This window comes from Carassius carassius, chromosome 1, assembly GCF_963082965.1.
Source record: "Carassius carassius chromosome 1, fCarCar2.1, whole genome shotgun sequence".
NCBI lineage: Eukaryota > Metazoa > Chordata > Actinopteri > Cypriniformes > Cyprinidae > Carassius > Carassius carassius.
In genome coordinates, this window is record NC_081755.1 from 2850835 (window position 1) to 2864767 (window position 13933).

Consider the following 13933-nt stretch of genomic DNA (forward strand, 5'->3'; position numbering starts at 1 on the left):
GCAGCATACAGTGTATAAATCCATCACAAAAGTGCTTTATAATGGCAGTGAACGGGTGCTGAGATTTCAAAGCAGCATACAGTGTATAAATCCATCACAAAAGTGCTTTATAATGGCAGTGAACGGGTGCTGAGATTTCAAAGCAGCATACAGTGTATAAATCCATCACAAAAGTGCTTTATAATGGCAGTGAACGGGTGCTGAGATTTCAAAGCAGCATACAGTGTATAAATCCATCACAAAAGTGCTTTATAATGGCAGTGAACGGGTGCTGAGATTTCAAAGCAGCATACAGTGTATAAATCCATCACAAAAGTGCTTTATAATGGCAGTGAACGGGTGCTGAGATTTCAAAGCAGCATACAGTGTATAAATCCATCACAAAAGTGCTTTATAATGGCAGTGAACGGGTGCTGAGATTTCAAAGCAGCATACAGTCTATAAATCCATCACAAAAGTGCTTTATAATGGCAGTGAACAGGTGCTGAGATTTCAAAGCAGCATACACTGTATAAATCCATCATAAAAGTGCTTTATAATGGCAGTGAACGGGTGCAGAGATTTCGAAACAGCATACAGTGTATAAATCCATCATAAAAGTGCTTTATAATGGCAGTAAACAGGTGCTGAGATTTCAAAGCAGCATACAGTGTATAAATCCATCACAAAAGTGCTTTATAATGGCAGTGAACGGGTGCTGAGATTTCAAAGCAGCATACACTGTATAAATCCATCATAAAAGTGCTTTATAATGGCAATGAACGGGTGCAGAGATTTCGAAACAGCATACAGTGTATAAATCCATCATAAAAGTGCTTTATAATGGCAGTGAACGGGTGCTGAGATTTCAAAGCAGCATACACTGTATAAATCCATCATAAAAGTGCTTTATAATGGCAGTGAACGGGTGCAGAGATTTCGAAACAGCATACAGTGTATAAATCCATCATAAAAGTGCTTTATAATGGCAGTGAATGGGTGCTGAGATTTCAAAGTAGCATACACTGTATAAATCCATCACAAAAGTGCTTTATAATGGCAGTGAATGGGTGCTGTGATTTGAAGCAACATTCAGTGCATAAATCCATCACAAAAGTGCTTTATAATGGCAGTGAACGGGTGCTGAGATTTCGAAACAACAAAAGTGCATAAATCCATCACAAAAGTGCTTTATAATGGCAGTGAATGGGTGCTGAGATTTGAAGCAGCATACACTGTATAAATCCATCACAAACGTGCTTTATAATGGCAGTGAATGGGTGCTGAGATTTGAAGCAGCATACACTGTATAAATCCATCACAAAGTGCTTTATAATGGCAGTGAACGGGTGCTGAGATTTCGAAACAACAAAAGTGTATAAATCCATCACAAAAGTGCTTTATAATGGCAGTGAATGGGTGCTGAGATTTCAAAGCAGCATACACTGAATAAATCCATCATAAAAGTGCTTTATAATGGCAGTGAATTGGTGCTAAGATTTCAAAGCAGCATACACTGTATAAATCCATCACAAAAGTGCTTTATAATGGCAGTGAATGGATGCTGAGATTTGAAGCAACATACAGTATATAAATCCATCATAAAAGTGCTTTATAATGGCAGTGAATGGGTGCTGAGATTTGAAGCAGCATACACTGTATAAATCCATCACAAACGTGCTTTATAATGGCAGTGAACAGGTGCTGTGATTTCAAAGCAGCATACACTGTATAAATCCATCATAAATGTGCTTTATAATGGCAGTGAACCGGTGCTGAAATTTCAAAGCAGCATACACTGTATAAATCCATCATAAAAGTGCTTTATAATGGCAGTGAACAGGTGCTGAGATTTCAAAGCAGCATACACTGTATAAATCCATCACAAAAGTGCTTTAGAATGGCAGTGAACAGGTGCTGTGATTTCAAAGCAGCATACACTGTATAAATCCATCATAAATGTGCTTTATAATGGCAGTGAACAGGTGCTGAAATTTCAAAGCAGCATACACTGTATAAATCCATCATAAAAGTGCTTTATAATGGCAGTGAACAGGTGCTGAGATTTCAAAGCAGCATACACTGTATAAATCCATCATAAAAGTGCTTTATAATGGCAGTGAATGGGTGCTGAGATTTCAAGGCAGCATACACTGTATAAATCCATCACAAAAGTGCTTTAGAATGGCAGTGAACAGGTGCTGTGATTTCAAAGCAGCATACACTGTATAAATCCATCATAAATGTGCTTTATAATGGCAGTGAACAGGTGCTGAAATTTCAAAGCAGCATACACTGTATAAATCCATCATAAAAGTGCTTTATAATGGCAGTGAACAGGTGCTGAGATTTCAAAGCAGCATACACTGTATAAATCCATCATAAAAGTGCTTTATAATGGCAGTGAACAGGTGCTGAGATTTCAAGGCAGCATACACAGTATAAATCCATCATAAAAGTGCTTTATAATGGCAGTGAATGGGTGCTGAGATTTGAAGCAGCATACACTGTATAAATCCTTCACAAAAGTGCTTTATAATTTATTTATAATGTAATATAATTAGATTACATTTAAGAAGTTTTAAATATGGATATATAATTTTTTCTTCCCCAAATGCATTTATTAATTTCAGAAGGCCTTTATTTACCCCCCAGAGCCGTGTAGAGCACTTTAATATAACTCTGATTGGATTAGTCTGAAAGAAGAAAGTCATTTTCAGTAAATCATGGACTGGTTGTCATTTTTTCAACATTATTGTGAATATGTTTCCAGTCAAGATATTTGTATTAGAATTTATTTTTTTATGTTTTTGCATTTCTGCTCACCATGCTGCCATTTATTTGATAAAAAATATAATAGAATCAGTAATATTGTCAAATATTATTATTATTATGTAATATAGCTATCTTCTATGTGGATATGTGTTAAACTGTAATTTATTTTCTGTGATCAAAGCAGTATTTTCAGCATCAGTGTCACATGATCTTCAGAAATCATGTCACATGGAAACTGATTAAAATACCATTTAAAAGTTTGTGGTGAGCAAGAATAAATACTACGCAGTATTATATTATATTATTATATTATATTATATTATTAAATATAATTTATTTAAATAAATACATTTAAGCACGACGGATCAGTGCTGGAAACATCAGAAACCACAAGTGATTCATTCAGCTTTTACTCAAATGAAGCATTTCTGTGATGTATACGCCGGACGAATCTGCTTTTATCATGTTACAGAAGAGAAACTGACAGAAATGGGATTTTAATCATGCACTTTTATGTGGTTTATGTTTATATACTGTAGCTATGCACACACACTGCATTTGTGTTATGTCATATGTGAGAATGTATACATATTATAGTTAGTTATTTTATTTAACCATAAAGTTTTACACTGCAAAATAAAACGATTTTCTAATTTAGTGTTTTGTCTTGTTTTCCAGTACAAATATATCAACATCCTTAAATCAAGATGCATTTAATTGGGAAGCAAATTGATTAAAAATATTGAGTCTAATTTTTGTTGTTTCATTAAAATGAAGTGACCACTTTGGCAGGTATTTGTTCTTGTTTTAAACACAAACTTACTTGATTTTGATCGATTCCTCAGAATGCAGGACTTGTCCAGTAAATCTGTCTTGATTTATGAACGTGTGCTGGAAAACAAGACAAAAGTGCTGAGGAAACCAATCAGTTTTTCAGTGTAGTAATGAGTTCCAGAAGCTTTAGAGGGACTGTTCACATAAAAACTGAAACATCTTTTACTTCCTCTCACGTCGTTCCAGACCTGTATGAGTTTATTTCTTCTGTTAAACACAAAAGAAGATATTTTGAAGAATGTAGGTAACCAAACGGTTGCTGGTCCACATAGTATGGAGAACCAGAAAATGCCTTGGGGTTAAAAAGTAAAAATGTGTGTCTGCATTGGCCGGGAATCGAACCCGGGCCTCCCGCGTGGCAGGCGAGAATTCTACCACTGAACCACCAATGCTGATGAGGTGTGCACGCCGCCCCCTACTGGATTCAAGCTGCAGCTTCAGCCGAATTTCCCTAAACCGTTTCCTATTCATTCTCAATGGTAGTGCTAAACCACTACGGATGCAATATTCTTTCGGCCGCTGGCGCTCTCGTGGCGCTCTTGTTCATACTTGGTCATACGACAACAGGAAAAGTTATTATATTAAATGGCTTTTGTAATGTAAATAAGATGGATTTAAATTGAACTCAAACGGAAATTAATGAAAATTAATTTAAGTAATGGAATGATTTAAGTCATACTTAATTTAATTACACACCTAAATGTAATTTACAGATTAACAAAAGGGACGTTTTAATAATTCATTGACTAATTTAATTAATTAACTAATTTAATTTCGTTACATTTCTAGAGACTTCCTTTTACATTTGTATCATAAATCACTTTTTCCTATGCATTTTATGAATTTAAGACTTTGTGCTTTAAGTCCTGCAGAAAGTGTTTAGTGTGTGTTGTTAATGTGTCAGATGTGTCAGATGAGCGAGATGTGACTCTACTAAAATACCACGGCTAAATTATGTTTACTAAAGTAAAACCGTGGTCAGAAACCATTTCTGAACTGTGGAATACATGTAATCTCAATACAAAAGTGAAAATAATGATGACGAAAGACAAATCTACTTCATCTGCGGATAATACAGTAGCTAGATGTTTTAATTTACTTCCTTAATTTTTCTCTTATGGCGTGAACATATAGGCTAGTGCAAAATAAATAAGTAAATACATTTGAAAAATAAATAAATAAAGAGTATTTAGTGTAAAACTTCACACAAAAAAAAAAATCACAAAAGTGCTTTATAATGGCAGTGAACAGGTGCTGAGGTTTCAAAGCAGCATACACTGTATAAATCCATCATAAAAGTGCTTTATAATGGCAGTGAATGGGTGCTGAGATTTGAAGCAACATACACTGTATAAATCCATCACAAAAGGGCTTTATAATGGCAGTGAACAGGTGCTGAGATTTCAAAGCAACAAACAGTGCATAAATCCATCATAAAAGTGCTTTATAATGGCAGTGAATGGGTGCTGAGATTTGAAGCAACATACACTGTATAAATCCATCATAGAAGTGCTTTATAATGGCAGTGAACGGGTGAAGAGATTTCGAAACAGCATACAGTGAATAAATCCATCACAAAAGTGCTTTATAATGGCAGTGAATGGGTGCTGAGATTTGAAGCAACATACAATTTATAAATCCATCATAAATGTGCTTTATAATGGCAGTGAATGGGTGCTGAGATTTCAAAGCAGCATACAGTGCATAAATCCATCATAAAAGTGCTTTATAATGGCAGTGAATGGGTGCTGAGATTTGAAGCAGCATACAGTGCATAAATCCATCATAAAAGTGCTTTATAATGGTAGTGAACAGGTGCTGAGATTTCAAAGCAGCATACACTGTATAAATCCATCATAAAAGTGCTTTATAATGGCAGTGAACCGGTGCTGTGATTTCAAGGCAGCATACACTGTATAACTCCATCACAAAAGTGCTTTATAATGGCAGTGAATGGATGCTGAGATTTGAAGCAACATACACTTTATAAATCCATCATAAATGTGCTTTATAATGGAAGTGAATGGGTGCTGAGATTTCAAAGCAGCATACAGTGCATACTTCCATCATAAAAGTGCTTTATAATGGCAGTGAATGGGTGCTGAGATTTGAAGCAGCATACACTGTATAAATCCATCATAAAAGTGCTTTATAATGGCAGTGAACAGGTGCTGAGATTTCAAAGCAGCATACACTGTATAAATCCATCATAAAAGTGCTTTATAATGGCAGTGAACAGGTGCTGTGATTTCAAGGCAGCATACACTGTATAAATCCAACACAAAAGTGCTTTATAATGGCAGTGAATGGGTGCTGAGATTTGAAGCAGCATACACTGTATAAATCCATCTCAAAAGTGCTTTATAATGGCAGTGAAAAGGTGCTGAGATTTCAAAGAAACATACAGTGTATAAATCCATCATAAAAGTGCTTTATAATGGCAGTGAACGGGTGCTGAGATTTCAAAGCAGCATACACTGTATAAATCCATCACAAAAGTGCTTTATAATGGCAGTGAACAGGTGCTGAGATTTCAAAGCAGCATACACTGCATAAATCCATCACAAAAGTGCTTTATAATGGCAGTGAACAGGTGCTGAGATTTCAAAGCAGCATACACTGCATAAATCTATTACAAAAGTGCTTTATCATGGCAGTTAACAGGTGCAGAGATTTCAAAGCAGCATACACTGTATAAATCCATCATAAAAGTGCTTTATTATGGCAGTGAATGGGTTCTGAGATTTCAAAGCAGCATACACTGTATAAATCCATCATAAAAGTGCTTAATAATGGCAGTGAACGGGTGCTGAGATTTCAAAGCAGCATACACTGTATAAATCCATCATAAAAGTGCTTTATAATGCCAGTGAACGGGTGCAGAGATTTCAAAGCAGCATACAGTGCATAAATCCATCACAAAAGCTCTTTATCATGGCAGTGAATGGGTGCTGGGATTTCAAAGCAGCATACAGTGCATAAATCCATCACAAAAGTGCTTTATCATGGCAGTAAATGGGTGCTGAGATTTCAAAGCAGCATACACTGTATAAATCCATCATAAAAGTGCTTTATAATGGCAGTGAACGGGTGCTGAGATTTGAAGCAGCATACACTGTATAAATCCATCATAAAAGTGCTTTATAATGGCAATGAATGCGTTCTGAGATTTCAAAGCAGCATACACTGTATAAATCCATCATAAAAGTGCTTAATAATGGCAGTGAACGGGTGCTGAGATTTCAAAGCAGCATACACTGTATAAATCCATCATAAATGTGCTTTATAATGGCAGTGAACAGGTGCTGAAATTTCAAAGCAGCATACACTGTATAAATCCATCATAAAAGTGCTTTATAATGGCAGTGAATGGGTGCTGAGATTTCAAGGCAGCATACACTGTATAAATCCATCATAAATGTGCTTTATAATGGCAGTGAACAGGTGCTGAAATTTCAAAGCAGCATACACTGTATAAATCCATCATAAAAGTGCTTTATAATGGCAGTGAACAGGTGCTGAGATTTCAAAGCAGCATACACTGTATAAATCCATCATAAAAGTGCTTTATAATGGCAGTGAACAGGTGCTGAGATTTCAAGGCAGCATACACAGTATAAATCCATCATAAAAGTGCTTTATAATGGCAGTGAATGGGTGCTGAGATTTGAAGCAGCATACACTGTATAAATCCTTCACAAAAGTGCTTTATAATTTATTTATAATGTAATATAATTAGATTACATTTAAGAAGTTTTAAATATGGATATATAATTTTTTCTTCCCCAAATGCATTTATTAATTTCAGAAGGCCTTTATTTACCCCCCAGAGCCGTGTAGAGCACTTTAATATAACTCTGATTGGATTAGTCTGAAAGAAGAAAGTCATTTTCAGTAAATCATGGACTGGTTGTCATTTTTTCAACATTATTGTGAATATGTTTCCAGTCAAGATATTTGTATTAGAATTTATTTTTTTATGTTTTTGCATTTCTGCTCACCATGCTGCCATTTATTTGATAAAAAATATAATAGAATCAGTAATATTGTCAAATATTATTATTATTATGTAATATAGCTATCTTCTATGTGGATATGTGTTAAACTGTAATTTATTTTCTGTGATCAAAGCAGTATTTTCAGCATCAGTGTCACATGATCTTCAGAAATCATGTCACATGGAAACTGATTAAAATACCATTTAAAAGTTTGTGGTGAGCAAGAATAAATACTACGCAGTATTATATTATATTATTATATTATATTATATTATTAAATATAATTTATTTAAATAAATACATTTAAGCACGACGGATCAGTGCTGGAAACATCAGAAACCACAAGTGATTCATTCAGCTTTTACTCAAATGAAGCATTTCTGTGATGTATACGCCGGACGAATCTGCTTTTATCATGTTACAGAAGAGAAACTGACAGAAATGGGATTTTAATCATGCACTTTTATGTGGTTTATGTTTATATACTGTAGCTATGCACACACACTGCATTTGTGTTATGTCATATGTGAGAATGTATACATATTATAGTTAGTTATTTTATTTAACCATAAAGTTTTACACTGCAAAATAAAACGATTTTCTAATTTAGTGTTTTGTCTTGTTTTCCAGTACAAATATATCAACATCCTTAAATCAAGATGCATTTAATTGGGAAGCAAATTGATTAAAAATATTGAGTCTAATTTTTGTTGTTTCATTAAAATGAAGTGACCACTTTGGCAGGTATTTGTTCTTGTTTTAAACACAAACTTACTTGATTTTGATCGATTCCTCAGAATGCAGGACTTGTCCAGTAAATCTGTCTTGATTTATGAACGTGTGCTGGAAAACAAGACAAAAGTGCTGAGGAAACCAATCAGTTTTTCAGTGTAGTAATGAGTTCCAGAAGCTTTAGAGGGACTGTTCACATAAAAACTGAAACATCTTTTACTTCCTCTCACGTCGTTCCAGACCTGTATGAGTTTATTTCTTCTGTTAAACACAAAAGAAGATATTTTGAAGAATGTAGGTAACCAAACGGTTGCTGGTCCACATAGTATGGAGAACCAGAAAATGCCTTGGGGTTAAAAAGTAAAAATGTGTGTCTGCATTGGCCGGGAATCGAACCCGGGCCTCCCGCGTGGCAGGCGAGAATTCTACCACTGAACCACCAATGCTGATGAGGTGTGCACGCCGCCCCCTACTGGATTCAAGCTGCAGCTTCAGCCGAATTTCCCTAAACCGTTTCCTATTCATTCTCAATGGTAGTGCTAAACCACTACGGATGCAATATTCTTTCGGCCGCTGGCGCTCTCGTGGCGCTCTTGTTCATACTTGGTCATACGACAACAGGAAAAGTTATTATATTAAATGGCTTTTGTAATGTAAATAAGATGGATTTAAATTGAACTCAAACGGAAATTAATGAAAATTAATTTAAGTAATGGAATGATTTAAGTCATACTTAATTTAATTACACACCTAAATGTAATTTACAGATTAACAAAAGGGACGTTTTAATAATTCATTGACTAATTTAATTAATTAACTAATTTAATTTCGTTACATTTCTAGAGACTTCCTTTTACATTTGTATCATAAATCACTTTTTCCTATGCATTTTATGAATTTAAGACTTTGTGCTTTAAGTCCTGCAGAAAGTGTTTAGTGTGTGTTGTTAATGTGTCAGATGTGTCAGATGAGCGAGATGTGACTCTACTAAAATACCACGGCTAAATTATGTTTACTAAAGTAAAACCGTGGTCAGAAACCATTTCTGAACTGTGGAATACATGTAATCTCAATACAAAAGTGAAAATAATGATGACGAAAGACAAATCTACTTCATCTGCGGATAATACAGTAGCTAGATGTTTTAATTTACTTCCTTAATTTTTCTCTTATGGCGTGAACATATAGGCTAGTGCAAAATAAATAAGTAAATACATTTGAAAAATAAATAAATAAAGAGTATTTAGTGTAAAACTTCACACAAAAAAAAAAATCACAAAAGTGCTTTATAATGGCAGTGAACAGGTGCTGAGGTTTCAAAGCAGCATACACTGTATAAATCCATCATAAAAGTGCTTTATAATGGCAGTGAATGGGTGCTGAGATTTGAAGCAACATACACTGTATAAATCCATCACAAAAGGGCTTTATAATGGCAGTGAACAGGTGCTGAGATTTCAAAGCAACAAACAGTGCATAAATCCATCATAAAAGTGCTTTATAATGGCAGTGAATGGGTGCTGAGATTTGAAGCAACATACACTGTATAAATCCATCATAGAAGTGCTTTATAATGGCAGTGAACGGGTGAAGAGATTTCGAAACAGCATACAGTGAATAAATCCATCACAAAAGTGCTTTATAATGGCAGTGAATGGGTGCTGAGATTTGAAGCAACATACAATTTATAAATCCATCATAAATGTGCTTTATAATGGCAGTGAATGGGTGCTGAGATTTCAAAGCAGCATACAGTGCATAAATCCATCATAAAAGTGCTTTATAATGGCAGTGAATGGGTGCTGAGATTTGAAGCAGCATACAGTGCATAAATCCATCATAAAAGTGCTTTATAATGGTAGTGAACAGGTGCTGAGATTTCAAAGCAGCATACACTGTATAAATCCATCATAAAAGTGCTTTATAATGGCAGTGAACCGGTGCTGTGATTTCAAGGCAGCATACACTGTATAACTCCATCACAAAAGTGCTTTATAATGGCAGTGAATGGATGCTGAGATTTGAAGCAACATACACTTTATAAATCCATCATAAATGTGCTTTATAATGGAAGTGAATGGGTGCTGAGATTTCAAAGCAGCATACAGTGCATACTTCCATCATAAAAGTGCTTTATAATGGCAGTGAATGGGTGCTGAGATTTGAAGCAGCATACACTGTATAAATCCATCATAAAAGTGCTTTATAATGGCAGTGAACAGGTGCTGAGATTTCAAAGCAGCATACACTGTATAAATCCATCATAAAAGTGCTTTATAATGGCAGTGAACAGGTGCTGTGATTTCAAGGCAGCATACACTGTATAAATCCAACACAAAAGTGCTTTATAATGGCAGTGAATGGGTGCTGAGATTTGAAGCAGCATACACTGTATAAATCCATCTCAAAAGTGCTTTATAATGGCAGTGAAAAGGTGCTGAGATTTCAAAGAAACATACAGTGTATAAATCCATCATAAAAGTGCTTTATAATGGCAGTGAACGGGTGCTGAGATTTCAAAGCAGCATACACTGTATAAATCCATCACAAAAGTGCTTTATAATGGCAGTGAACAGGTGCTGAGATTTCAAAGCAGCATACACTGCATAAATCCATCACAAAAGTGCTTTATAATGGCAGTGAACAGGTGCTGAGATTTCAAAGCAGCATACACTGCATAAATCTATTACAAAAGTGCTTTATCATGGCAGTTAACAGGTGCAGAGATTTCAAAGCAGCATACACTGTATAAATCCATCATAAAAGTGCTTTATTATGGCAGTGAATGGGTTCTGAGATTTCAAAGCAGCATACACTGTATAAATCCATCATAAAAGTGCTTAATAATGGCAGTGAACGGGTGCTGAGATTTCAAAGCAGCATACACTGTATAAATCCATCATAAAAGTGCTTTATAATGCCAGTGAACGGGTGCAGAGATTTCAAAGCAGCATACAGTGCATAAATCCATCACAAAAGCTCTTTATCATGGCAGTGAATGGGTGCTGGGATTTCAAAGCAGCATACAGTGCATAAATCCATCACAAAAGTGCTTTATCATGGCAGTAAATGGGTGCTGAGATTTCAAAGCAGCATACACTGTATAAATCCATCATAAAAGTGCTTTATAATGGCAGTGAACGGGTGCTGAGATTTGAAGCAGCATACACTGTATAAATCCATCATAAAAGTGCTTTATAATGGCAATGAATGCGTTCTGAGATTTCAAAGCAGCATACACTGTATAAATCCATCATAAAAGTGCTTAATAATGGCAGTGAACGGGTGCTGAGATTTCAAAGCAGCATACACTGTATAAATCCATCATAAATGTGCTTTATAATGGCAGTGAACAGGTGCTGAAATTTCAAAGCAGCATACACTGTATAAATCCATCATAAAAGTGCTTTATAATGGCAGTGAATGGGTGCTGAGATTTCAAGGCAGCATACACTGTATAAATCCATCATAAATGTGCTTTATAATGGCAGTGAACAGGTGCTGAAATTTCAAAGCAGCATACACTGTATAAATCCATCATAAAAGTGCTTTATAATGGCAGTGAACAGGTGCTGAGATTTCAAAGCAGCATACACTGTATAAATCCATCATAAAAGTGCTTTATAATGGCAGTGAACAGGTGCTGAGATTTCAAGGCAGCATACACAGTATAAATCCATCATAAAAGTGCTTTATAATGGCAGTGAATGGGTGCTGAGATTTGAAGCAGCATACACTGTATAAATCCTTCACAAAAGTGCTTTATAATTTATTTATAATGTAATATAATTAGATTACATTTAAGAAGTTTTAAATATGGATATATAATTTTTTCTTCCCCAAATGCATTTATTAATTTCAGAAGGCCTTTATTTACCCCCCAGAGCCGTGTAGAGCACTTTAATATAACTCTGATTGGATTAGTCTGAAAGAAGAAAGTCATTTTCAGTAAATCATGGACTGGTTGTCATTTTTTCAACATTATTGTGAATATGTTTCCAGTCAAGATATTTGTATTAGAATTTATTTTTTTATGTTTTTGCATTTCTGCTCACCATGCTGCCATTTATTTGATAAAAAATATAATAGAATCAGTAATATTGTCAAATATTATTATTATTATGTAATATAGCTATCTTCTATGTGGATATGTGTTAAACTGTAATTTATTTTCTGTGATCAAAGCAGTATTTTCAGCATCAGTGTCACATGATCTTCAGAAATCATGTCACATGGAAACTGATTAAAATACCATTTAAAAGTTTGTGGTGAGCAAGAATAAATACTACGCAGTATTATATTATATTATTATATTATATTATATTATTAAATATAATTTATTTAAATAAATACATTTAAGCACGACGGATCAGTGCTGGAAACATCAGAAACCACAAGTGATTCATTCAGCTTTTACTCAAATGAAGCATTTCTGTGATGTATACGCCGGACGAATCTGCTTTTATCATGTTACAGAAGAGAAACTGACAGAAATGGGATTTTAATCATGCACTTTTATGTGGTTTATGTTTATATACTGTAGCTATGCACACACACTGCATTTGTGTTATGTCATATGTGAGAATGTATACATATTATAGTTAGTTATTTTATTTAACCATAAAGTTTTACACTGCAAAATAAAACGATTTTCTAATTTAGTGTTTTGTCTTGTTTTCCAGTACAAATATATCAACATCCTTAAATCAAGATGCATTTAATTGGGAAGCAAATTGATTAAAAATATTGAGTCTAATTTTTGTTGTTTCATTAAAATGAAGTGACCACTTTGGCAGGTATTTGTTCTTGTTTTAAACACAAACTTACTTGATTTTGATCGATTCCTCAGAATGCAGGACTTGTCCAGTAAATCTGTCTTGATTTATGAACGTGTGCTGGAAAACAAGACAAAAGTGCTGAGGAAACCAATCAGTTTTTCAGTGTAGTAATGAGTTCCAGAAGCTTTAGAGGGACTGTTCACATAAAAACTGAAACATCTTTTACTTCCTCTCACGTCGTTCCAGACCTGTATGAGTTTATTTCTTCTGTTAAACACAAAAGAAGATATTTTGAAGAATGTAGGTAACCAAACGGTTGCTGGTCCACATAGTATGGAGAACCAGAAAATGCCTTGGGGTTAAAAAGTAAAAATGTGTGTCTGCATTGGCCGGGAATCGAACCCGGGCCTCCCGCGTGGCAGGCGAGAATTCTACCACTGAACCACCAATGCTGATGAGGTGTGCACGCCGCCCCCTACTGGATTCAAGCTGCAGCTTCAGCCGAATTTCCCTAAACCGTTTCCTATTCATTCTCAATGGTAGTGCTAAACCACTACGGATGCAATATTCTTTCGGCCGCTAGCGCTCTCGTGGCGCTCTTGTTCATACTTGGTCATACGACAACAGGAAAAGTTATATTAAATGGCTTTTGTAATGTAAATAAGATGGATTTAAATTGAACTCAAACGGAAATTAATGAAAATTAATTTAAGTAATGGAATGATTTAAGTCATACTTAATTTAATTACACACCTAAATGTAATTTACAGATTAACAAAAGGGACGTTTTAATAATTCATTGACTAATTTAATTAATTAACTAATTTAATTTCGTTA

At 34.8% G+C, this 13933-nt stretch overlaps 3 non-coding genes across 3 annotated transcripts; all 3 read right to left on the reverse strand.

The window, feature by feature from the left end:
• Nucleotides 1–3909: 3909 nt before the first annotated feature.
• On the reverse strand, nucleotides 3910–3980 carry trnag-gcc (transfer RNA glycine (anticodon GCC)). Its single transcript has one exon. It is a non-coding gene; the product is annotated as a tRNA-Gly (tRNA).
• A 4713-nt stretch (nucleotides 3981–8693) lies between these two features.
• Nucleotides 8694–8764, reverse strand: trnag-gcc (transfer RNA glycine (anticodon GCC)). The gene has a single exon. It is a non-coding gene; the product is annotated as a tRNA-Gly (tRNA).
• A 4713-nt stretch (nucleotides 8765–13477) lies between these two features.
• On the reverse strand, nucleotides 13478–13548 carry trnag-gcc (transfer RNA glycine (anticodon GCC)). Its single transcript has one exon. It is a non-coding gene; the product is annotated as a tRNA-Gly (tRNA).
• Nucleotides 13549–13933: the final 385 nt, after the last annotated feature.